Genomic DNA, 23,634 nt, shown 5'->3' with positions numbered 1-23,634 from the left:
AAAACCATTCGCACGGTTATTGCACGATTTTAATTTTTCGTCGTTTTTCATACTCATTTTGCTTTTAGATACATTTTTAGGTGCTCTGAGGATGTTGAGGGATTACATATGAATGATCTTGATATTTGGATATCATTTGTGAAGTTGTTTGATGTGATCAATTATGTGGTAAATTGCTCTAGCAGTTTGCAGGGGGAGCACTCGAAGCCTAATCCTTTTGAAATGGAAATTTTATGTTTTGCTCTGAGAACGATTTTCGCTGGAGTCAAGCTTTTAAAATATGAGGAGCATTGTTTTGGCGGGTTTTTAAATGGAAATGAATTTGAATATCTTGAATCCAACGTTTTTAAACTTTTCTCAAACAAAGAAACAAAGTAAAAAACTTGCGTCGGTTTTAATTTTTCATAGCGTTACGTGTAAGTTAGAAAGGATTTTGGAGCTTAAAAACATCAGACTTTGTTTCTGAGCAATTATGGGCGTAAAAACCATTCGCACGGTTATTGCACGATTTTAATTTTTCGTCGTTTTTCATACTCATTTTGCTTTTAGATACATTTTTAGGTGCTCTGAGGATGTTGAGGGATTACATATGAATGATCTTGATATTTGGATATCATTTGTGAAGTTGTTTGATGTGATCAATTATGTGGTAAATTGCTCTAGCAGTTTGCAGGGGGAGCACTCGAAGCCTAATCCTTTTGAAATGGAAATTTTATGTTTTGCTCTGAGAACGATTTTCGCTGGAGTCAAGCTTTTAAAATATGAGAAGCATTGTTTTGGCGGGTTTTTAAATGGAAATGAATTTGAATATCTTGAATCCAACGTTTTTAAACTTTTCTCAAACAAAGAAACAAAGTAAAAAACTTGCGTCGGTTTTAATTTTTCATAGCGTTACGTGTAAGTTAGAAAGGATTTTGGAGCTTAAAAACATCAGACTTTGTTTCTGAGCAATTATGGGCGTAAAAACCATTCGCACGGTTATTGCACGATTTTAATTTTTCGTCGTTTTTCATACTCATTTTGCTTTTAGATACATTTTTAGGTGCTCTGAGGATGTTGAGGGATTACATATGAATGATCTTGATATTTGGATATCATTTGTGAAGTTGTTTGATGTGATCAATTATGTGGTAAATTGCTCTAGCAGTTTGCAGGGGGAGCACTCGAAGCCTAATCCTTTTGAAATGGAAATTTTATGTTTTGCTCTGAGAACGATTTTCGCTGGAGTCAAGCTTTTAAAATATGAGGAGCATTGTTTTGGCGGGTTTTTAAATGGAAATGAATTTGAATATCTTGAATCCAACGTTTTTAAACTTTTCTCAAACAAAGAAACAAAGTAAAAAACTTGCGTCGGTTTTAATTTTTCATAGCGTTACGTGTAAGTTAGAAAGGATTTTGGAGCTTAAAAACATCAGACTTTGTTTCTGAGCAATTATGGGCGTAAAAACCATTCGCACGGTTATTGCACGATTTTAATTTTTCGTCGTTTTTCATACTCATTTTGCTTTTAGATACATTTTTAGGTGCTCTGAGGATGTTGAGGGATTACATATGAATGATCTTGATATTTGGATATCATTTGTGAAGTTGTTTGATGTGATCAATTATGTGGTAAATTGCTCTAGCAGTTTGCAGGGGGAGCACTCGAAGCCTAATCCTTTTGAAATGGAAATTTTATGTTTTGCTCTGAGAACGATTTTCGCTGGAGTCAAGCTTTTAAAATATGAGAAGCATTGTTTTGGCGGGTTTTTAAATGGAAATGAATTTGAATATCTTGAATCCAACGTTTTTAAACTTTTCTCAAACAAAGAAACAAAGTAAAAAACTTGCGTCGGTTTTAATTTTTCATAGCGTTACGTGTAAGTTAGAAAGGATTTTGGAGCTTAAAAACATCAGACTTTGTTTCTGAGCAATTATGGGCGTAAAAACCATTCGCACGGTTATTGCACGATTTTAATTTTTCGTCGTTTTTCATACTCATTTTGCTTTTAGATACATTTTTAGGTGCTCTGAGGATGTTGAGGGATTACATATGAATGATCTTGATATTTGGATATCATTTGTGAAGTTGTTTGATGTGATCAATTATGTGGTAAATTGCTCTAGCAGTTTGCAGGGGGAGCACTCGAAGCCTAATCCTTTTGAAATGGAAATTTTATGTTTTGCTCTGAGAACGATTTTCGCTGGAGTCAAGCTTTTAAAATATGAGGAGCATTGTTTTGGCGGGTTTTTAAATGGAAATGAATTTGAATATCTTGAATCCAACGTTTTTAAACTTTTCTCAAACAAAGAAACAAAGTAAAAAACTTGCGTCGGTTTTAATTTTTCATAGCGTTACGTGTAAGTTAGAAAGGATTTTGGAGCTTAAAAACATCAGACTTTGTTTCTGAGCAATTATGGGCGTAAAAACCATTCGCACGGTTATTGCACGATTTTAATTTTTCGTCGTTTTTCATACTCATTTTGCTTTTAGATACATTTTTAGGTGCTCTGAGGATGTTGAGGGATTACATATGAATGATCTTGATATTTGGATATCATTTGTGAAGTTGTTTGATGTGATCAATTATGTGGTAAATTGCTCTAGCAGTTTGCAGGGGGAGCACTCGAAGCCTAATCCTTTTGAAATGGAAATTTTATGTTTTGCTCTGAGAACGATTTTCGCTGGAGTCAAGCTTTTAAAATATGAGAAGCATTGTTTTGGCGGGTTTTTAAATGGAAATGAATTTGAATATCTTGAATCCAACGTTTTTAAACTTTTCTCAAACAAAGAAACAAAGTAAAAAACTTGCGTCGGTTTTAATTTTTCATAGCGTTACGTGTAAGTTAGAAAGGATTTTGGAGCTTAAAAACATCAGACTTTGTTTCTGAGCAATTATGGGCGTAAAAACCATTCGCACGGTTATTGCACGATTTTAATTTTTCGTCGTTTTTCATACTCATTTTGCTTTTAGATACATTTTTAGGTGCTCTGAGGATGTTGAGGGATTACATATGAATGATCTTGATATTTGGATATCATTTGTGAAGTTGTTTGATGTGATCAATTATGTGGTAAATTGCTCTAGCAGTTTGCAGGGGGAGCACTCGAAGCCTAATCCTTTTGAAATGGAAATTTTATGTTTTGCTCTGAGAACGATTTTCGCTGGAGTCAAGCTTTTAAAATATGAGGAGCATTGTTTTGGCGGGTTTTTAAATGGAAATGAATTTGAATATCTTGAATCCAACGTTTTTAAACTTTTCTCAAACAAAGAAACAAAGTAAAAAACTTGCGTCGGTTTTAATTTTTCATAGCGTTACGTGTAAGTTAGAAAGGATTTTGGAGCTTAAAAACATCAGACTTTGTTTCTGAGCAATTATGGGCGTAAAAACCATTCGCACGGTTATTGCACGATTTTAATTTTTCGTCGTTTTTCATACTCATTTTGCTTTTAGATACATTTTTAGGTGCTCTGAGGATGTTGAGGGATTACATATGAATGATCTTGATATTTGGATATCATTTGTGAAGTTGTTTGATGTGATCAATTATGTGGTAAATTGCTCTAGCAGTTTGCAGGGGGAGCACTCGAAGCCTAATCCTTTTGAAATGGAAATTTTATGTTTTGCTCTGAGAACGATTTTCGCTGGAGTCAAGCTTTTAAAATATGAGAAGCATTGTTTTGGCGGGTTTTTAAATGGAAATGAATTTGAATATCTTGAATCCAACGTTTTTAAACTTTTCTCAAACAAAGAAACAAAGTAAAAAACTTGCGTCGGTTTTAATTTTTCATAGCGTTACGTGTAAGTTAGAAAGGATTTTGGAGCTTAAAAACATCAGACTTTGTTTCTGAGCAATTATGGGCGTAAAAACCATTCGCACGGTTATTGCACGATTTTAATTTTTCGTCGTTTTTCATACTCATTTTGCTTTTAGATACATTTTTAGGTGCTCTGAGGATGTTGAGGGATTACATATGAATGATCTTGATATTTGGATATCATTTGTGAAGTTGTTTGATGTGATCAATTATGTGGTAAATTGCTCTAGCAGTTTGCAGGGGGAGCACTCGAAGCCTAATCCTTTTGAAATGGAAATTTTATGTTTTGCTCTGAGAACGATTTTCGCTGGAGTCAAGCTTTTAAAATATGAAAAGCATTGTTTTGGCGGGTTTTTAAATGGAAATGAATTTGAATATCTTGAATCCAACGTTTTTAAACTTTTCTCAAACAAAGAAACAAAGTAAAAAACTTGCGTCGGTTTTAATTTTTCATAGCGTTACGTGTAAGTTAGAAAGGATTTTGGAGCTTAAAAACATCAGACTTTGTTTCTGAGCAATTATGGGCGTAAAAACCATTCGCACGGTTATTGCACGATTTTAATTTTTCGTCGTTTTTCATACTCATTTTGCTTTTAGATACATTTTTAGGTGCTCTGAGGATGTTGAGGGATTACATATGAATGATCTTGATATTTGGATATCATTTGTGAAGTTGTTTGATGTGATCAATTATGTGGTAAATTGCTCTAGCAGTTTGCAGGGGGAGCACTCGAAGCCTAATCCTTTTGAAATGGAAATTTTATGTTTTGCTCTGAGAACGATTTTCGCTGGAGTCAAGCTTTTAAAATATGAGAAGCATTGTTTTGGCGGGTTTTTAAATGGAAATGAATTTGAATATCTTGAATCCAACGTTTTTAAACTTTTCTCAAACAAAGAAACAAAGTAAAAAACTTGCGTCGGTTTTAATTTTTCATAGCGTTACGTGTAAGTTAGAAAGGATTTTGGAGCTTAAAAACATCAGACTTTGTTTCTGAGCAATTATGGGCGTAAAAACCATTCGCACGGTTATTGCACGATTTTAATTTTTCGTCGTTTTTCATACTCATTTTGCTTTTAGATACATTTTTAGGTGCTCTGAGGATGTTGAGGGATTACATATGAATGATCTTGATATTTGGATATCATTTGTGAAGTTGTTTGATGTGATCAATTATGTGGTAAATTGCTCTAGCAGTTTGCAGGGGGAGCACTCGAAGCCTAATCCTTTTGAAATGGAAATTTTATGTTTTGCTCTGAGAACGATTTTCGCTGGAGTCAAGCTTTTAAAATATGAGGAGCATTGTTTTGGCGGGTTTTTAAATGGAAATGAATTTGAATATCTTGAATCCAACGTTTTTAAACTTTTCTCAAACAAAGAAACAAAGTAAAAAACTTGCGTCGGTTTTAATTTTTCATAGCGTTACGTGTAAGTTAGAAAGGATTTTGGAGCTTAAAAACATCAGACTTTGTTTCTGAGCAATTATGGGCGTAAAAACCATTCGCACGGTTATTGCACGATTTTAATTTTTCGTCGTTTTTCATACTCATTTTGCTTTTAGATACATTTTTAGGTGCTCTGAGGATGTTGAGGGATTACATATGAATGATCTTGATATTTGGATATCATTTGTGAAGTTGTTTGATGTGATCAATTATGTGGTAAATTGCTCTAGCAGTTTGCAGGGGGAGCACTCGAAGCCTAATCCTTTTGAAATGGAAATTTTATGTTTTGCTCTGAGAACGATTTTCGCTGGAGTCAAGCTTTTAAAATATGAGAAGCATTGTTTTGGCGGGTTTTTAAATGGAAATGAATTTGAATATCTTGAATCCAACGTTTTTAAACTTTTCTCAAACAAAGAAACAAAGTAAAAAACTTGCGTCGGTTTTAATTTTTCATAGCGTTACGTGTAAGTTAGAAAGGATTTTGGAGCTTAAAAACATCAGACTTTGTTTCTGAGCAATTATGGGCGTAAAAACCATTCGCACGGTTATTGCACGATTTTAATTTTTCGTCGTTTTTCATACTCATTTTGCTTTTAGATACATTTTTAGGTGCTCTGAGGATGTTGAGGGATTACATATGAATGATCTTGATATTTGGATATCATTTGTGAAGTTGTTTGATGTGATCAATTATGTGGTAAATTGCTCTAGCAGTTTGCAGGGGGAGCACTCGAAGCCTAATCCTTTTGAAATGGAAATTTTATGTTTTGCTCTGAGAACGATTTTCGCTGGAGTCAAGCTTTTAAAATATGAGGAGCATTGTTTTGGCGGGTTTTTAAATGGAAATGAATTTGAATATCTTGAATCCAACGTTTTTAAACTTTTCTCAAACAAAGAAACAAAGTAAAAAACTTGCGTCGGTTTTAATTTTTCATAGCGTTACGTGTAAGTTAGAAAGGATTTTGGAGCTTAAAAACATCAGACTTTGTTTCTGAGCAATTATGGGCGTAAAAACCATTCGCACGGTTATTGCACGATTTTAATTTTTCGTCGTTTTTCATACTCATTTTGCTTTTAGATACATTTTTAGGTGCTCTGAGGATGTTGAGGGATTACATATGAATGATCTTGATATTTGGATATCATTTGTGAAGTTGTTTGATGTGATCAATTATGTGGTAAATTGCTCTAGCAGTTTGCAGGGGGAGCACTCGAAGCCTAATCCTTTTGAAATGGAAATTTTATGTTTTGCTCTGAGAACGATTTTCGCTGGAGTCAAGCTTTTAAAATATGAGAAGCATTGTTTTGGCGGGTTTTTAAATGGAAATGAATTTGAATATCTTGAATCCAACGTTTTTAAACTTTTCTCAAACAAAGAAACAAAGTAAAAAACTTGCGTCGGTTTTAATTTTTCATAGCGTTACGTGTAAGTTAGAAAGGATTTTGGAGCTTAAAAACATCAGACTTTGTTTCTGAGCAATTATGGGCGTAAAAACCATTCGCACGGTTATTGCACGATTTTAATTTTTCGTCGTTTTTCATACTCATTTTGCTTTTAGATACATTTTTAGGTGCTCTGAGGATGTTGAGGGATTACATATGAATGATCTTGATATTTGGATATCATTTGTGAAGTTGTTTGATGTGATCAATTATGTGGTAAATTGCTCTAGCAGTTTGCAGGGGGAGCACTCGAAGCCTAATCCTTTTGAAATGGAAATTTTATGTTTTGCTCTGAGAACGATTTTCGCTGGAGTCAAGCTTTTAAAATATGAGGAGCATTGTTTTGGCGGGTTTTTAAATGGAAATGAATTTGAATATCTTGAATCCAACGTTTTTAAACTTTTCTCAAACAAAGAAACAAAGTAAAAAACTTGCGTCGGTTTTAATTTTTCATAGCGTTACGTGTAAGTTAGAAAGGATTTTGGAGCTTAAAAACATCAGACTTTGTTTCTGAGCAATTATGGGCGTAAAAACCATTCGCACGGTTATTGCACGATTTTAATTTTTCGTCGTTTTTCATACTCATTTTGCTTTTAGATACATTTTTAGGTGCTCTGAGGATGTTGAGGGATTACATATGAATGATCTTGATATTTGGATATCATTTGTGAAGTTGTTTGATGTGATCAATTATGTGGTAAATTGCTCTAGCAGTTTGTAGGGGGAGCACTCGAAGCCTAATCCTTTTGAAATGGAAATTTTATGTTTTGCTCTGAGAACGATTTTCGCTGGAGTCAAGCTTTTAAAATATGAGAAGCATTGTTTTGGCGGGTTTTTAAATGGAAATGAATTTGAATATCTTGAATCCAACGTTTTTAAACTTTTCTCAAACAAAGAAACAAAGTAAAAAACTTGCGTCGGTTTTAATTTTTCATAGCGTTACGTGTAAGTTAGAAAGGATTTTGGAGCTTAAAAACATCAGACTTTGTTTCTGAGCAATTATGGGCGTAAAAACCATTCGCACGGTTATTGCACGATTTTAATTTTTCGTCGTTTTTCATACTCATTTTGCTTTTAGATACATTTTTAGGTGCTCTGAGGATGTTGAGGGATTACATATGAATGATCTTGATATTTGGATATCATTTGTGAAGTTGTTTGATGTGATCAATTATGTGGTAAATTGCTCTAGCAGTTTGCAGGGGGAGCACTCGAAGCCTAATCCTTTTGAAATGGAAATTTTATGTTTTGCTCTGAGAACGATTTTCGCTGGAGTCAAGCTTTTAAAATATGAGAAGCATTGTTTTGGCGGGTTTTTAAATGGAAATGAATTTGAATATCTTGAATCCAACGTTTTTAAACTTTTCTCAAACAAAGAAACAAAGTAAAAAACTTGCGTCGGTTTTAATTTTTCATAGCGTTACGTGTAAGTTAGAAAGGATTTTGGAGCTTAAAAACATCAGACTTTGTTTCTGAGCAATTATGGGCGTAAAAACCATTCGCACGGTTATTGCACGATTTTAATTTTTCGTCGTTTTTCATACTCATTTTGCTTTTAGATACATTTTTAGGTGCTCTGAGGATGTTGAGGGATTACATATGAATGATCTTGATATTTGGATATCATTTGTGAAGTTGTTTGATGTGATCAATTATGTGGTAAATTGCTCTAGCAGTTTGCAGGGGGAGCACTCGAAGCCTAATCCTTTTGAAATGGAAATTTTATGTTTTGCTCTGAGAACGATTTTCGCTGGAGTCAAGCTTTTAAAATATGAGGAGCATTGTTTTGGCGGGTTTTTAAATGGAAATGAATTTGAATATCTTGAATCCAACGTTTTTAAACTTTTCTCAAACAAAGAAACAAAGTAAAAAACTTGCGTCGGTTTTAATTTTTCATAGCGTTACGTGTAAGTTAGAAAGGATTTTGGAGCTTAAAAACATCAGACTTTGTTTCTGAGCAATTATGGGCGTAAAAACCATTCGCACGGTTATTGCACGATTTTAATTTTTCGTCGTTTTTCATACTCATTTTGCTTTTAGATACATTTTTAGGTGCTCTGAGGATGTTGAGGGATTACATATGAATGATCTTGATATTTGGATATCATTTGTGAAGTTGTTTGATGTGATCAATTATGTGGTAAATTGCTCTAGCAGTTTGCAGGGGGAGCACTCGAAGCCTAATCCTTTTGAAATGGAAATTTTATGTTTTGCTCTGAGAACGATTTTCGCTGGAGTCAAGCTTTTAAAATATGAGAAGCATTGTTTTGGCGGGTTTTTAAATGGAAATGAATTTGAATATCTTGAATCCAACGTTTTTAAACTTTTCTCAAACAAAGAAACAAAGTAAAAAACTTGCGTCGGTTTTAATTTTTCATAGCGTTACGTGTAAGTTAGAAAGGATTTTGGAGCTTAAAAACATCAGACTTTGTTTCTGAGCAATTATGGGCGTAAAAACCATTCGCACGGTTATTGCACGATTTTAATTTTTCGTCGTTTTTCATACTCATTTTGCTTTTAGATACATTTTTAGGTGCTCTGAGGATGTTGAGGGATTACATATGAATGATCTTGATATTTGGATATCATTTGTGAAGTTGTTTGATGTGATCAATTATGTGGTAAATTGCTCTAGCAGTTTGCAGGGGGAGCACTCGAAGCCTAATCCTTTTGAAATGGAAATTTTATGTTTTGCTCTGAGAACGATTTTCGCTGGAGTCAAGCTTTTAAAATATGAAAAGCATTGTTTTGGCGGGTTTTTAAATGGAAATGAATTTGAATATCTTGAATCCAACGTTTTTAAACTTTTCTCAAACAAAGAAACAAAGTAAAAAACTTGCGTCGGTTTTAATTTTTCATAGCGTTACGTGTAAGTTAGAAAGGATTTTGGAGCTTAAAAACATCAGACTTTGTTTCTGAGCAATTATGGGCGTAAAAACCATTCGCACGGTTATTGCACGATTTTAATTTTTCGTCGTTTTTCATACTCATTTTGCTTTTCGGTACATTTTTAGGTGCTCTGAGGATGTTGAGGGATTACATATGAATGATCTTGATATTTGGATATCATTTGTGAAGTTGTTTGATGTGATCAATTATGTGGTAAATTGCTCTAGCAGTTTGCAGGGGGAGCACTCGAAGCCTAATCCTTTTGAAATGGAAATTTTATGTTTTGCTCTGAGAACGATTTTCGCTGGAGTCAAGCTTTTAAAATATGAAAAGCATTGTTTTGGCGGGTTTTTAAATGGAAATGAATTTGAATATCTTGAATCCAACGTTTTTAAACTTTTCTCAAACAAAGAAACAAAGTAAAAAACTTACGTCGGTTTTAATTTTTCATAGCGTTACGTGTAAGTTAGAAAGGATTTTGGAGCTTAAAAACATCAGACTTTGTTTCTGAGCAATTATGGGCGTAAAAACCATTCGCACGGTTATTGCACGATTTTAATTTTTCGTCGTTTTTCATACTCATTTTGCTTTTAGGTACATTTTTAGGTGCTCTGAGGATGTTGAGGGATTACATATGAATGATCTTGATATTTGGATATCATTTGTGAAGTTGTTTGATGTGATCAATTATGTGGTAAATTGCTCTAGCAGTTTGCAGGGGGAGCACTCGAAGCCTAATCCTTTTGAAATGGAAATTTTATGTTTTGCTCTGAGAACGATTTTCGCTGGAGTCAAGCTTTTAAAATATGAAAAGCATTGTTTTGGCGGGTTTTTAAATGGAAATGAATTTGAATATCTTGAATCCAACGTTTTTAAACTTTTCTCAAACAAAGAAACAAAGTAAAAAACTTGCGTCGGTTTTAATTTTTCATAGCGTTACGTGTAAGTTAGAAAGGATTTTGGAGCTTAAAAACATCAGACTTTGTTTCTGAGCAATTATGGGCGTAAAAACCATTCGCACGGTTATTGCACGATTTTAATTTTTCGTCGTTTTTCATACTCATTTTGCTTTTAGATACGTTTTTAGGTGCTCTGAGGATGTTGAGGGATTACATATGAATGATCTTGATATTTGGATATCATTTGTGAAGTTGTTTGATGTGATCAATTATGTGGTAAATTGCTCTAGCAGTTTGCAGGGGGAGCACTCGAAGCCTAATCCTTTTGAAATGGAAATTTTATGTTTTGCTCTGAGAACGATTTTCGCTGGAGTCAAGCTTTTAAAATATGAAAAGCATTGTTTTGGCGGGTTTTTAAATGGAAATGAATTTGAATATCTTGAATCCAACGTTTTTAAACTTTTCTCAAACAAAGAAACAAAGTAAAAAACTTGCGTCGGTTTTAATTTTTCATAGCGTTACGTGTAAGTTAGAAAGGATTTTGGAGCTTAAAAACATCAGACTTTGTTTCTGAGCAATTATGGGCGTAAAAACCATTCGCACGGTTATTGCACGATTTTAATTTTTCGTCGTTTTTCATACTCATTTTGCTTTTCGGTACATTTTTAGGTGCTCTGAGGATGTTGAGGGATTACATATGAATGATCTTGATATTTGGATATCATTTGTGAAGTTGTTTGATGTGATCAATTATGTGGTAAATTGCTCTAGCAGTTTGCAGGGGGAGCACTCGAAGCCTAATCCTTTTGAAATGGAAATTTTATGTTTTGCTCTGAGAACGATTTTCGCTGGAGTCAAGCTTTTAAAATATGAAAAGCATTGTTTTGGCGGGTTTTTAAATGGAAATGAATTTGAATATCTTGAATCCAACGTTTTTAAACTTTTCTCAAACAAAGAAACAAAGTAAAAAACTTGCGTCGGTTTTAATTTTTCATAGCGTTACGTGTAAGTTAGAAAGGATTTTGGAGCTTAAAAACATCAGACTTTGTTTCTGAGCAATTATGGGCGTAAAAACCATTCGCACGGTTATTGCACGATTTTAATTTTTCGTCGTTTTTCATACTCATTTTGCTTTTCGGTACATTTTTAGGTGCTCTGAGGATGTTGAGGGATTACATATGAATGATCTTGATATTTGGATATCATTTGTGAAGTTGTTTGATGTGATCAATTATGTGGTAAATTGCTCTAGCAGTTTGCAGGGGGAGCACTCGAAGCCTAATCCTTTTGAAATGGAAATTTTATGTTTTGCTCTGAGAACGATTTTCGCTGGAGTCAAGCTTTTAAAATATGAAAAGCATTGTTTTGGCGGGTTTTTAAATGGAAATGAATTTGAATATCTTGAATCCAACGTTTTTAAACTTTTCTCAAACAAAGAAACAAAGTAAAAAACTTACGTCGGTTTTAATTTTTCATAGCGTTACGTGTAAGTTAGAAAGGATTTTGGAGCTTAAAAACATCAGACTTTGTTTCTGAGCAATTATGGGCGTAAAAACCATTCGCACGGTTATTGCACGATTTTAATTTTTCGTCGTTTTTCATACTCATTTTGCTTTTAGGTACATTTTTAGGTGCTCTGAGGATGTTGAGGGATTACATATGAATGATCTTGATATTTGGATATCATTTGTGAAGTTGTTTGATGTGATCAATTATGTGGTAAATTGCTCTAGCAGTTTGCAGGGGGAGCACTCGAAGCCTAATCCTTTTGAAATGGAAATTTTATGTTTTGCTCTGAGAACGATTTTCGCTGGAGTCAAGCTTTTAAAATATGAAAAGCATTGTTTTGGCGGGTTTTTAAATGGAAATGAATTTGAATATCTTGAATCCAACGTTTTTAAACTTTTCTCAAACAAAGAAACAAAGTAAAAAACTTGCGTCGGTTTTAATTTTTCATAGCGTTACGTGTAAGTTAGAAAGGATTTTGGAGCTTAAAAACATCAGACTTTGTTTCTGAGCAATTATGGGCGTAAAAACCATTCGCACGGTTATTGCACGATTTTAATTTTTCGTCGTTTTTCATACTCATTTTGCTTTTCGGTACATTTTTAGGTGCTCTGAGGATGTTGAGGGATTACATATGAATGATCTTGATATTTGGATATCATTTGTGAAGTTGTTTGATGTGATCAATTATGTGGTAAATTGCTCTAGCAGTTTGCAGGGGGAGCACTCGAAGCCTAATCCTTTTGAAATGGAAATTTTATGTTTTGCTCTGAGAACGATTTTCGCTGGAGTCAAGCTTTTAAAATATGAAAAGCATTGTTTTGGCGGGTTTTTAAATGGAAATGAATTTGAATATCTTGAATCCAACGTTTTTAAACTTTTCTCAAACAAAGAAACAAAGTAAAAAACTTGCGTCGGTTTTAATTTTTCATAGCGTTACGTGTAAGTTAGAAAGGATTTTGGAGCTTAAAAACATCAGACTTTGTTTCTGAGCAATTATGGGCGTAAAAACCATTCGCACGGTTATTGCACGATTTTAATTTTTCGTCGTTTTTCATACTCATTTTGCTTTTAGATACATTTTTAGGTGCTCTGAGGATGTTGAGGGATTACATATGAATGATCTTGATATTTGGATATCATTTGTGAAGTTGTTTGATGTGATCAATTATGTGGTAAATTGCTCTAGCAGTTTGCAGGGGGAGCACTCGAAGCCTAATCCTTTTGAAATGGAAATTTTATGTTTTGCTCTGAGAACGATTTTCGCTGGAGTCAAGCTTTTAAAATATGAAAAGCATTGTTTTGGCGGGTTTTTAAATGGAAATGAATTTGAATATCTTGAATCCAACGTTTTTAAACTTTTCTCAAACAAAGAAACAAAGTAAAAAACTTGCGTCGGTTTTAATTTTTCATAGCGTTACGTGTAAGTTAGAAAGGATTTTGGAGCTTAAAAACATCAGACTTTGTTTCTGAGCAATTATGGGCGTAAAAACCATTCGCACGGTTATTGCACGATTTTAATTTTTCGTCGTTTTTCATACTCATTTTGCTTTTAGATACATTTTTAGGTGCTCTGAGGATGTTGAGGGATTACATATGAATGATCTTGATATTTGGATATCATTTGTGAAGTTGTTTGATGTGATCAATTATGTGGTAAATTGCTCTAGCAGTTTGCAGGGGGAGCACTCGAAGCCTAATCCTTTTGAAATGGAAATTTTATGTTTTGCTCTGAGAACGATTTTCGCTGGAGTCAAGCTTTTAAAATATGAGAAGCATTGTTTTGGCGGGTTTTTAAATGGAAATGAATTTGAATATCTTGAATCCAACGTTTTTAAACTTTTCTCAAACAAAGAAACAAAGTAAAAAACTTGCGTCGGTTTTAATTTTTCATAGCGTTACGTGTAAGTTAGAAAGGATTTTGGAGCTTAAAAACATCAGACTTTGTTTCTGAGCAATTATGGGCGTAAAAACCATTCGCACGGTTATTGCACGATTTTAATTTTTCGTCGTTTTTCATACTCATTTTGCTTTTCGGTACATTTTTAGGTGCTCTGAGGATGTTGAGGGATTACATATGAATGATCTTGATATTTGGATATCATTTGTGAAGTTGTTTGATGTGATCAATTATGTGGTAAATTGCTCTAGCAGTTTGCAGGGGGAGCACTCGAAGCCTAATCCTTTTGAAATGGAAATTTTATGTTTTGCTCTGAGAACGATTTTCGCTGGAGTCAAGCTTTTAAAATATGAAAAGCATTGTTTTGGCGGGTTTTTAAATGGAAATGAATTTGAATATCTTGAATCCAACGTTTTTAAACTTTTCTCAAACAAAGAAACAAAGTAAAAAACTTGCGTCGGTTTTAATTTTTCATAGCGTTACGTGTAAGTTAGAAAGGATTTTGGAGCTTAAAAACATCAGACTTTGTTTCTGAGCAATTATGGGCGTAAAAACCATTCGCACGGTTATTGCACGATTTTAATTTTTCGTCGTTTTTCATACTCATTTTGCTTTTAGGTACATTTTTAGGTGCTCTGAGGATGTTGAGGGATTACATATGAATGATCTTGATATTTGGATATCATTTGTGAAGTTGTTTGATGTGATCAATTATGTGGTAAATTGCTCTAGCAGTTTGCAGGGGGAGCACTCGAAGCCTAATCCTTTTGAAATGGAAATTTTATGTTTTGCTCTGAGAACGATTTTCGCTGGAGTCAAGCTTTTAAAATATGAAAAGCATTGTTTTGGCGGGTTTTTAAATGGAAATGAATTTGAATATCTTGAATCCAACGTTTTTAAACTTTTCTCAAACAAAGAAACAAAGTAAAAAACTTGCGTCGGTTTTAATTTTTCATAGCGTTACGTGTAAGTTAGAAAGGATTTTGGAGCTTAAAAACATCAGACTTTGTTTCTGAGCAATTATGGGCGTAAAAACCATTCGCACGGTTATTGCACGATTTTAATTTTTCGTCGTTTTTCATACTCATTTTGCTTTTAGATACATTTTTAGGTGCTCTGAGGATGTTGAGGGATTACATATGAATGATCTTGATATTTGGATATCATTTGTGAAGTTGTTTGATGTGATCAATTATGTGGTAAATTGCTCTAGCAGTTTGCAGGGGGAGCACTCGAAGCCTAATCCTTTTGAAATGGAAATTTTATGTTTTGCTCTGAGAACGATTTTCGCTGGAGTCAAGCTTTTAAAATATGAGAAGCATTGTTTTGGCGGGTTTTTAAATGGAAATGAATTTGAATATCTTGAATCCAACGTTTTTAAACTTTTCTCAAACAAAGAAACAAAGTAAAAAACTTGCGTCGGTTTTAATTTTTCATAGCGTTACGTGTAAGTTAGAAAGGATTTTGGAGCTTAAAAACATCAGACTTTGTTTCTGAGCAATTATGGGCGTAAAAACCATTCGCACGGTTATTGCACGATTTTAATTTTTCGTCGTTTTTCATACTCATTTTGCTTTTAGATACATTTTTAGGTGCTCTGAGGATGTTGAGGGATTACATATGAATGATCTTGATATTTGGATATCATTTGTGAAGTTGTTTGATGTGATCAATTATGTGGTAAATTGCTCTAGCAGTTTGCAGGGGGAGCACTCGAAGCCTAATCCTTTTGAAATGGAAATTTTATGTTTTGCTCTGAGAACGATTTTCGCTGGAGTCAAGCTTTTAAAATATGAAAAGCATTGTTTTGGCGGGTTTTTAAATGGAAATGAATTTGAATATCTTGAATCCAACGTTTTTAAACTTTTCTCAAACAAAGAAACAAAGTAAAAAACTTGCGTCGGTTTTAATTTTTCATAGCGTTACGTGTAAGTTAGAAAGGATTTTGGAGCTTAAAAACATCAGACTTTGTTTCTGAGCAATTATGGGCGTAAAAACCATTCGCACGGTTATTGCACGATTTTAATTTTTCGTCGTTTTTCATACTCATTTTGCTTTTAGATACATTTTTAGGTGCTCTGAGGATGTTGAGGGATTACATATGAATGATCTTGATATTTGGATATCATTTGTGAAGTTGTTTGATGTGATCAATTATGTGGTAAATTGCTCTAGCAGTTTGCAGGGGGAGCACTCGAAGCCTAATCCTTTTGAAATGGAAATTTTATGTTTTGCTCTGAGAACGATTTTCGCTGGAGTCAAGCTTTTAAAATATGAGAAGCATTGTTTTGGCGGGTTTTTAAATGGAAATGAATTTGAATATCTTGAATCCAACGTTTTTAAACTTTTCTCAAACAAAGAAACAAAGTAAAAAACTTGCGTCGGTTTTAATTTTTCATAGCGTTACGTGTAAGTTAGAAAGGATTTTGGAGCTTAAAAACATCAGACTTTGTTTCTGAGCAATTATGGGCGTAAAAACCATTCGCACGGTTATTGCACGATTTTAATTTTTCGTCGTTTTTCATACTCATTTTGCTTTTAGATACATTTTTAGGTGCTCTGAGGATGTTGAGGGATTACATATGAATGATCTTGATATTTGGATATCATTTGTGAAGTTGTTTGATGTGATCAATTATGTGGTAAATTGCTCTAGCAGTTTGCAGGGGGAGCACTCGAAGCCTAATCCTTTTGAAATGGAAATTTTATGTTTTGCTCTGAGAACGATTTTCGCTGGAGTCAAGCTTTTAAAATATGAGAAGCATTGTTTTGGCGGGTTTTTAAATGGAAATGAATTTGAATATCTTGAATCCAACGTTTTTAAACTTTTCTCAAACAAAGAAACAAAGTAAAAAACTTGCGTCGGTTTTAATTTTTCATAGCGTTACGTGTAAGTTAGAAAGGATTTTGGAGCTTAAAAACATCAGACTTTGTTTCTGAGCAATTATGGGCGTAAAAACCATTCGCACGGTTATTGCACGATTTTAATTTTTCGTCGTTTTTCATACTCATTTTGCTTTTAGATACATTTTTAGGTGCTCTGAGGATGTTGAGGGATTACATATGAATGATCTTGATATTTGGATATCATTTGTGAAGTTGTTTGATGTGATCAATTATGTGGTAAATTGCTCTAGCAGTTTGCAGGGGGAGCACTCGAAGCCTAATCCTTTTGAAATGGAAATTTTATGTTTTGCTCTGAGAACGATTTTCGCTGGAGTCAAGCTTTTAAAATATGAAAAGCATTGTTTTGGCGGGTTTTTAAATGGAAATGAATTTGAATATCTTGAATCCAACGTTTTTAAACTTTTCTCAAACAAAGAAACAAAGTAAAAAACTTGCGTCGGTTTTAATTTTTCATAGCGTTACGTGTAAGTTAGAAAGGATTTTGGAGCTTAAAAACATCAGACTTTGTTTCTGAGCAATTATGGGCGTAAAAACCATTCGCACGGTTATTGCACGATTTTAATTTTTCGTCGTTTTTCATACTCATTTTGCTTTTAGATACATTTTTAGGTGCTCTGAGGATGTTGAGGGATTACATATGAATGATCTTGATATTTGGATATCATTTGTGAAGTTGTTTGATGTGATCAATTATGTGGTAAATTGCTCTAGCAGTTTGCAGGGGGAGCACTCGAAGCCTAATCCTTTTGAAATGGAAATTTTATGTTTTGCTCTGAGAACGATTTTCGCTGGAGTCAAGCTTTTAAAATATGAGAAGCATTGTTTTGGCGGGTTTTTAAATGGAAATGAATTTGAATATCTTGAATCCAACGTTTTTAAACTTTTCTCAAACAAAGAAACAAAGTAAAAAACTTGCGTCGGTTTTAATTTTTCATAGCGTTACGTGTAAGTTAGAAAGGATTTTGGAGCTTAAAAACATCAGACTTTGTTTCTGAGCAATTATGGGCGTAAAAACCATTCGCACGGTTATTGCACGATTTTAATTTTTCGTCGTTTTTCATACTCATTTTGCTTTTAGATACATTTTTAGGTGCTCTGAGGATGTTGAGGGATTACATATGAATGATCTTGATATTTGGATATCATTTGTGAAGTTGTTTGATGTGATCAATTATGTGGTAAATTGCTCTAGCAGTTTGCAGGGGGAGCACTCGAAGCCTAATCCTTTTGAAATGGAAATTTTATGTTTTGCTCTGAGAACGATTTTCGCTGGAGTCAAGCTTTTAAAATATGAGAAGCATTGTTTTGGCGGGTTTTTAAATGGAAATGAATTTGAATATCTTGAATCCAACGTTTTTAAACTTTTCTCAAACAAAGAAACAAAGTAAAAAACTTGCGTCGGTTTTAATTTTTCATAGCGTTACGTGTAAGTTAGAAAGGATTTTGGAGCTTAAAAACATCAGACTTTGTTTCTGAGCAATTATGGGCGTAAAAACCATTCGCACGGTTATTGCACGATTTTAATTTTTCGTCGTTTTTCATACTCATTTTGCTTTTAGATACATTTTTAGGTGCTCTGAGGATGTTGAGGGATTACATATGAATGATCTTGATATTTGGATATCATTTGTGAAGTTGTTTGATGTGATCAATTATGTGGTAAATTGCTCTAGCAGTTTGCAGGGGGAGCACTCGAAGCCTAATCCTTTTGAAATGGAAATTTTATGTTTTGCTCTGAGAACGATTTTCGCTGGAGTCAAGCTTTTAAAATATGAAAAGCATTGTTTTGGCGGGTTTTTAAATGGAAATGAATTTGAATATCTTGAATCCAATGTTTTTAAACTTTTCTCAAACAAAGAAACAAAGTAAAAAACTTGCGTCGGTTTTAATTTTTCATAGCGTTACGTGTAAGTTAGTAAGGATTTTGGAGCTTAAAAACATCAGACTTTGTTTCTGAGCAATTATGGGCGTAAAAACCATTCGCACGGTTATTGCACGATTTTAATTTTTCGTCGTTTTTCATACTCATTTTGCTTTTAGATACATTTTTAGGTGCTCTGAGGATGTTGAGGGATTACATATGAATGATCTTGATATTTGGATATCATTTGTGAAGTTGTTTGATGTGATCAATTATGTGGTAAATTGCTCTAGCAGTTTGCAGGGGGAGCACTCGAAGCCTAATCCTTTTGAAATGGAAATTTTATGTTTTGCTCTGAGAACGATTTTCGCTGGAGTCAAGCTTTTAAAATATGAAAAGCATTGTTTTGGCGGGTTTTTAAATGGAAATGAATTTGAATATCTTGAATCCAACGTTTTTAAACTTTTCTCAAACAAAGAAACAAAGTAAAAAACTTGCGTCGGTTTTAATTTTTCATAGCGTTACGTGTAAGTTAGAAAGGATTTTGGAGCTTAAAAACATCAGACTTTGTTTCTGAGCAATTATGGGCGTAAAAACCATTCGCACGGTTATTGCACGATTTTAATTTTTCGTCGTTTTTCATACTCATTTTGCTTTTAGATACATTTTTAGGTGCTCTGAGGATGTTGAGGGATTACATATGAATGATCTTGATATTTGGATATCATTTGTGAAGTTGTTTGATGTGATCAATTATGTGGTAAATTGCTCTAGCAGTTTGCAGGGGGAGCACTCGAAGCCTAATCTTTTTGAAATGGAAATTTTATGTTTTGCTCTGAGAACGATTTTCGCTGGAGTCAAGCTTTTAAAATATTAAAAGCATTGTTTTGGCGGGTTTTTAAATGGAAATGAATTTGAATATCTTGAATCCAACGTTTTTAAACTTTTCTCAAACAAAGAAACAAAGTAAAAAACTTGCGTCGGTTTTAATTTTTCATAGCGTTACGTGTAAGTTAGAAAGGATTTTGGAGCTTAAAAACATCAGACTTTGTTTCTGAGCAATTATGGGCGTAAAAACCATTCGCACGGTTATTGCACGATTTTAATTTTTCGTCGTTTTTCATACTCATTTTGCTTTTAGATACATTTTTAGGTGCTCTGAGGATGTTGAGGGATTACATATGAATGATCTTGATATTTGGATATCATTTGTGAAGTTGTTTGATGTGATCAATTATGTGGTAAATTGCTCTAGCAGTTTGCAGGGGGAGCACTCGAAGCCTAATCCTTTTGAAATGGAAATTTTATGTTTTGCTCTGAGAACGATTTTCGCTGGAGTCAAGCTTTTAAAATATTAAAAGCATTGTTTTGGCGGGTTTTTAAATGGAAATGAATTTGAATATCTTGAATCCAACGTTTTTAAACTTTTCTCAAACAAAGAAACAAAGTAAAAAACTTGCGTCGGTTTTAATTTTTCATAGCGTTACGTGTAAGTTAGAAAGGATTTTGGAGCTTAAAAACATCAGACTTTGTTTCTGAGCAATTATGGGCGTAAAAACCATTCGCACGGTTATTGCACGATTTTAATTTTTTGTCGTTTTTCATACTCATTTTGCTTTTAGATACATTTTTAGGTGCTCTGAGGATGTTGAGGGATTACATATGAATGATCTTGATATTTGGATATCATTTGTGAAGTTGTTTGATGTGATCAATTATGTGGTAAATTGCTCTAGCAGTTTGCAGGGGGAGCACTCGAAGCCTAATCCTTTTGAAATGGAAATTTTATGTTTTGCTCTGAGAACGATTTTCGCTGGAGTCAAGCTTTTAAAATATGAGGAGCATTGTTTTGGCGGGTTTTTAAATGGAAATGAATTTGAATATCTTGAATCCAACGTTTTTAAACTTTTCTCAAACAAAGAAACAAAGTAAAAAACTTGCGTCGGTTTTAATTTTTCATAGCGTTACGTGTAAGTTAGAAAGGATTTTGGAGCTTAAAAACATCAGACTTTGTTTCTGAGCAATTATGGGCGTAAAAACCATTCGCACGGTTATTGCACGATTTTAATTTTTCGTCGTTTTTCATACTCATTTTGCTTTTAGATACATTTTTAGGTGCTCTGAGGATGTTGAGGGATTACATATGAATGATCTTGATATTTGGATATCATTTGTGAAGTTGTTTGATGTGATCAATTATGTGGTAAATTGCTCTAGCAGTTTGCAGGGGGAGCACTCGAAGCCTAATCCTTTTGAAATGGAAATTTTATGTTTTGCTCTGAGAACGATTTTCGCTGGAGTCAAGCTTTTAAAATATTAAAAGCATTGTTTTGGCGGGTTTTTAAATGGAAATGAATTTGAATATCTTGAATCCAACGTTTTTAAACTTTTCTCAAACAAAGAAACAAAGTAAAAAACTTGCGTCGGTTTTAATTTTTCATAGCGTTACGTGTAAGTTAGAAAGGATTTTGGAGCTTAAAAACATCAGACTTTGTTTCTGAGCAATTATGGGCGTAAAAACCATTCGCACGGTTATTGCACGATTTTAATTTTTCGTCGTTTTTCATACTCATTTTGCTTTTAGATACATTTTTAGGTGCTCTGAGGATGTTGAGGGATTACATATGAATGATCTTGATATTTGGATATCATTTGTGAAGTTGTTTGATGTGATCAATTATGTGGTAAATTGCTCTAGCAGTTTGCAGGGGGAGCACTCGAAGCCTAATCCTTTTGAAATGGAAATTTTATGTTTTGCTCTGAGAACGATTTTCGCTGGAGTCAAGCTTTTAAAATATTAAAAGCATTGTTTTGGCGGGTTTTTAAATGGAAATGAATTTGAATATCTTGAATCCAACGTTTTTAAACTTTTCTCAAACAAAGAAACAAAGTAAAAAACTTGCGTCGGTTTTAATTTTTCATAGCGTTACGTGTAAGTTAGAAAGGATTTTGGAGCTTAAAAACATCAGACTTTGTTTCTGAGCAATTATGGGCGTAAAAACCATTCGCACGGTTATTGCACGATTTTAATTTTTCGTCGTTTTTCATACTCATTTTGCTTTTAGATACATTTTTAGGTGCTCTGAGGATGTTGAGGGATTACATATGAATGATCTTGATATTTGGATATCATTTGTGAAGTTGTTTGATGTGATCAATTATGTGGTAAATTGCTCTAGCAGTTTGCAGGGGGAGCACTCGAAGCCTAATCCTTTTGAAATGGAAATTTTATGTTTTGCTCTGAGAACGATTTTCGTCAAGCTTTTAAAATATGAAAAGCATTGTTTTGGCGGGTTTTTAAATGGAAATGAATTTGAATATCTTGAATCCAACGTTTTTAAACTTTTCTCAAACAAAGAAACAAAGTAAAAAACTTGCGTCGGTTTTAATTTTTCATAGCGTTACGTGTAAGTTAGAAAGGATTTTGGAGCTTAAAAACATCAGACTTTGTTTCTGAGCAATTATGGGCGTAAAAACCATTCGCACGGTTATTGCACGATTTTAATTTTTCGTCGTTTTTCATACTCATTTTGCTTTTAGATACATTTTTAGGTGCTCTGAGGATGTTGAGGGATTACATATGAATGATCTTGATATTTGGATATCATTTGTGAAGTTGTTTGATGTGATCAATTATGTGGTAAATTGCTCTAGCAGTTTGCAGGGGGAGCACTCGAAGCCTAATCCTTTTGAAATGGAAATTTTATGTTTTGCTCTGAGAACGATTTTCGCTGGAGTCAAGCTTTTAAAATATGAAAAGCATTGTTTTGGCGGGTTTTTAAATGGAAATGAATTTGAATATCTTGAATCCAACGTTTTTAAACTTTTCTCAAACAAAGAAACAAAGTAAAAAACTTGCGTCGGTTTTAATTTTTCATAGCGTTACGTGTAAGTTAGAAAGGATTTTGGAGCTTAAAAACATCAGACTTTGTTTCTGAGCAATTATGGGCGTAAAAACCATTCGCACGGTTATTGCACGATTTTAATTTTTCGTCGTTTTTCATACTCATTTTGCTTTTAGATACATTTTTAGGTGCTCTGAGGATGTTGAGGGATTACATATGAATGATCTTGATATTTGGATATCATTTGTGAAGTTGTTTGATGTGATCAATTATGTGGTAAATTGCTCTAGCAGTTTGCAGGGGGAGCACTCGAAGCCTAATCCTTTTGAAATGGAAATTTTATGTTTTGCTCTGAGAACGATTTTCGCTGGAGTCAAGCTTTTAAAATATGAGAAGCATTGTTTTGGCGGGTTTTTAAATGGAAATGAATTTGAATATCTTGAATCCAACGTTTTTAAACTTTTCTCAAACAAAGAAACAAAGTAAAAAACTTGCGTCGGTTTTAATTTTTCATAGCGTTACGTGTAAGTTAGAAAGGATTTTGGAGCTTAAAAACATCAGACTTTGTTTCTGAGCAATTATGGGCGTAAAAACCATTCGCACGGTTATTGCACGATTTTAATTTTTCGTCGTTTTTCATACTCATTTTGCTTTTAGATACATTTTTAGGTGCTCTGAGGATGTTGAGGGATTACATATGAATGATCTTGATATTTGGATATCATTTGTGAAGTTGTTTGATGTGATCAATTATGTGGTAAATTGCTCTAGCAGTTTGCAGGGGGAGCACTCGAAGCCTAATCCTTTTGAAATGGAAATTTTATGTTTTGCTCTGAGAACGATTTTCGCTGGAGTCAAGCTTTTAAAATATTAAAAGCATTGTTTTGGCGGGTTTTTAAATGGAAATGAATTTGAATATCTTGAATCCAACGTTTTTAAACTTTTCTCAAACAAAGAAACAAAGTAAAAAACTTGCGTCGGTTTTAATTTTTCATAGCGTTACGTGTAAGTTAGAAAGGATTTTGGAGCTTAAAAACATCAGACTTTGTTTCTGAGCAATTATGGGCGTAAAAACCATTCGCACGGTTATTGCACGATTTTAATTTTTCGTCGTTTTTCATACTCATTTTGCTTTTAGATA

This window comes from Durio zibethinus, chromosome 5 (assembly GCF_047325235.1).
Source record: "Durio zibethinus cultivar Kanyao isolate XHJ-2024 chromosome 5, ASM4732523v1, whole genome shotgun sequence".
NCBI classification, from domain to species: Eukaryota; Viridiplantae; Streptophyta; class Magnoliopsida; order Malvales; family Malvaceae; genus Durio; species Durio zibethinus.
This window is presented reverse-complemented; position numbering follows the sequence as displayed.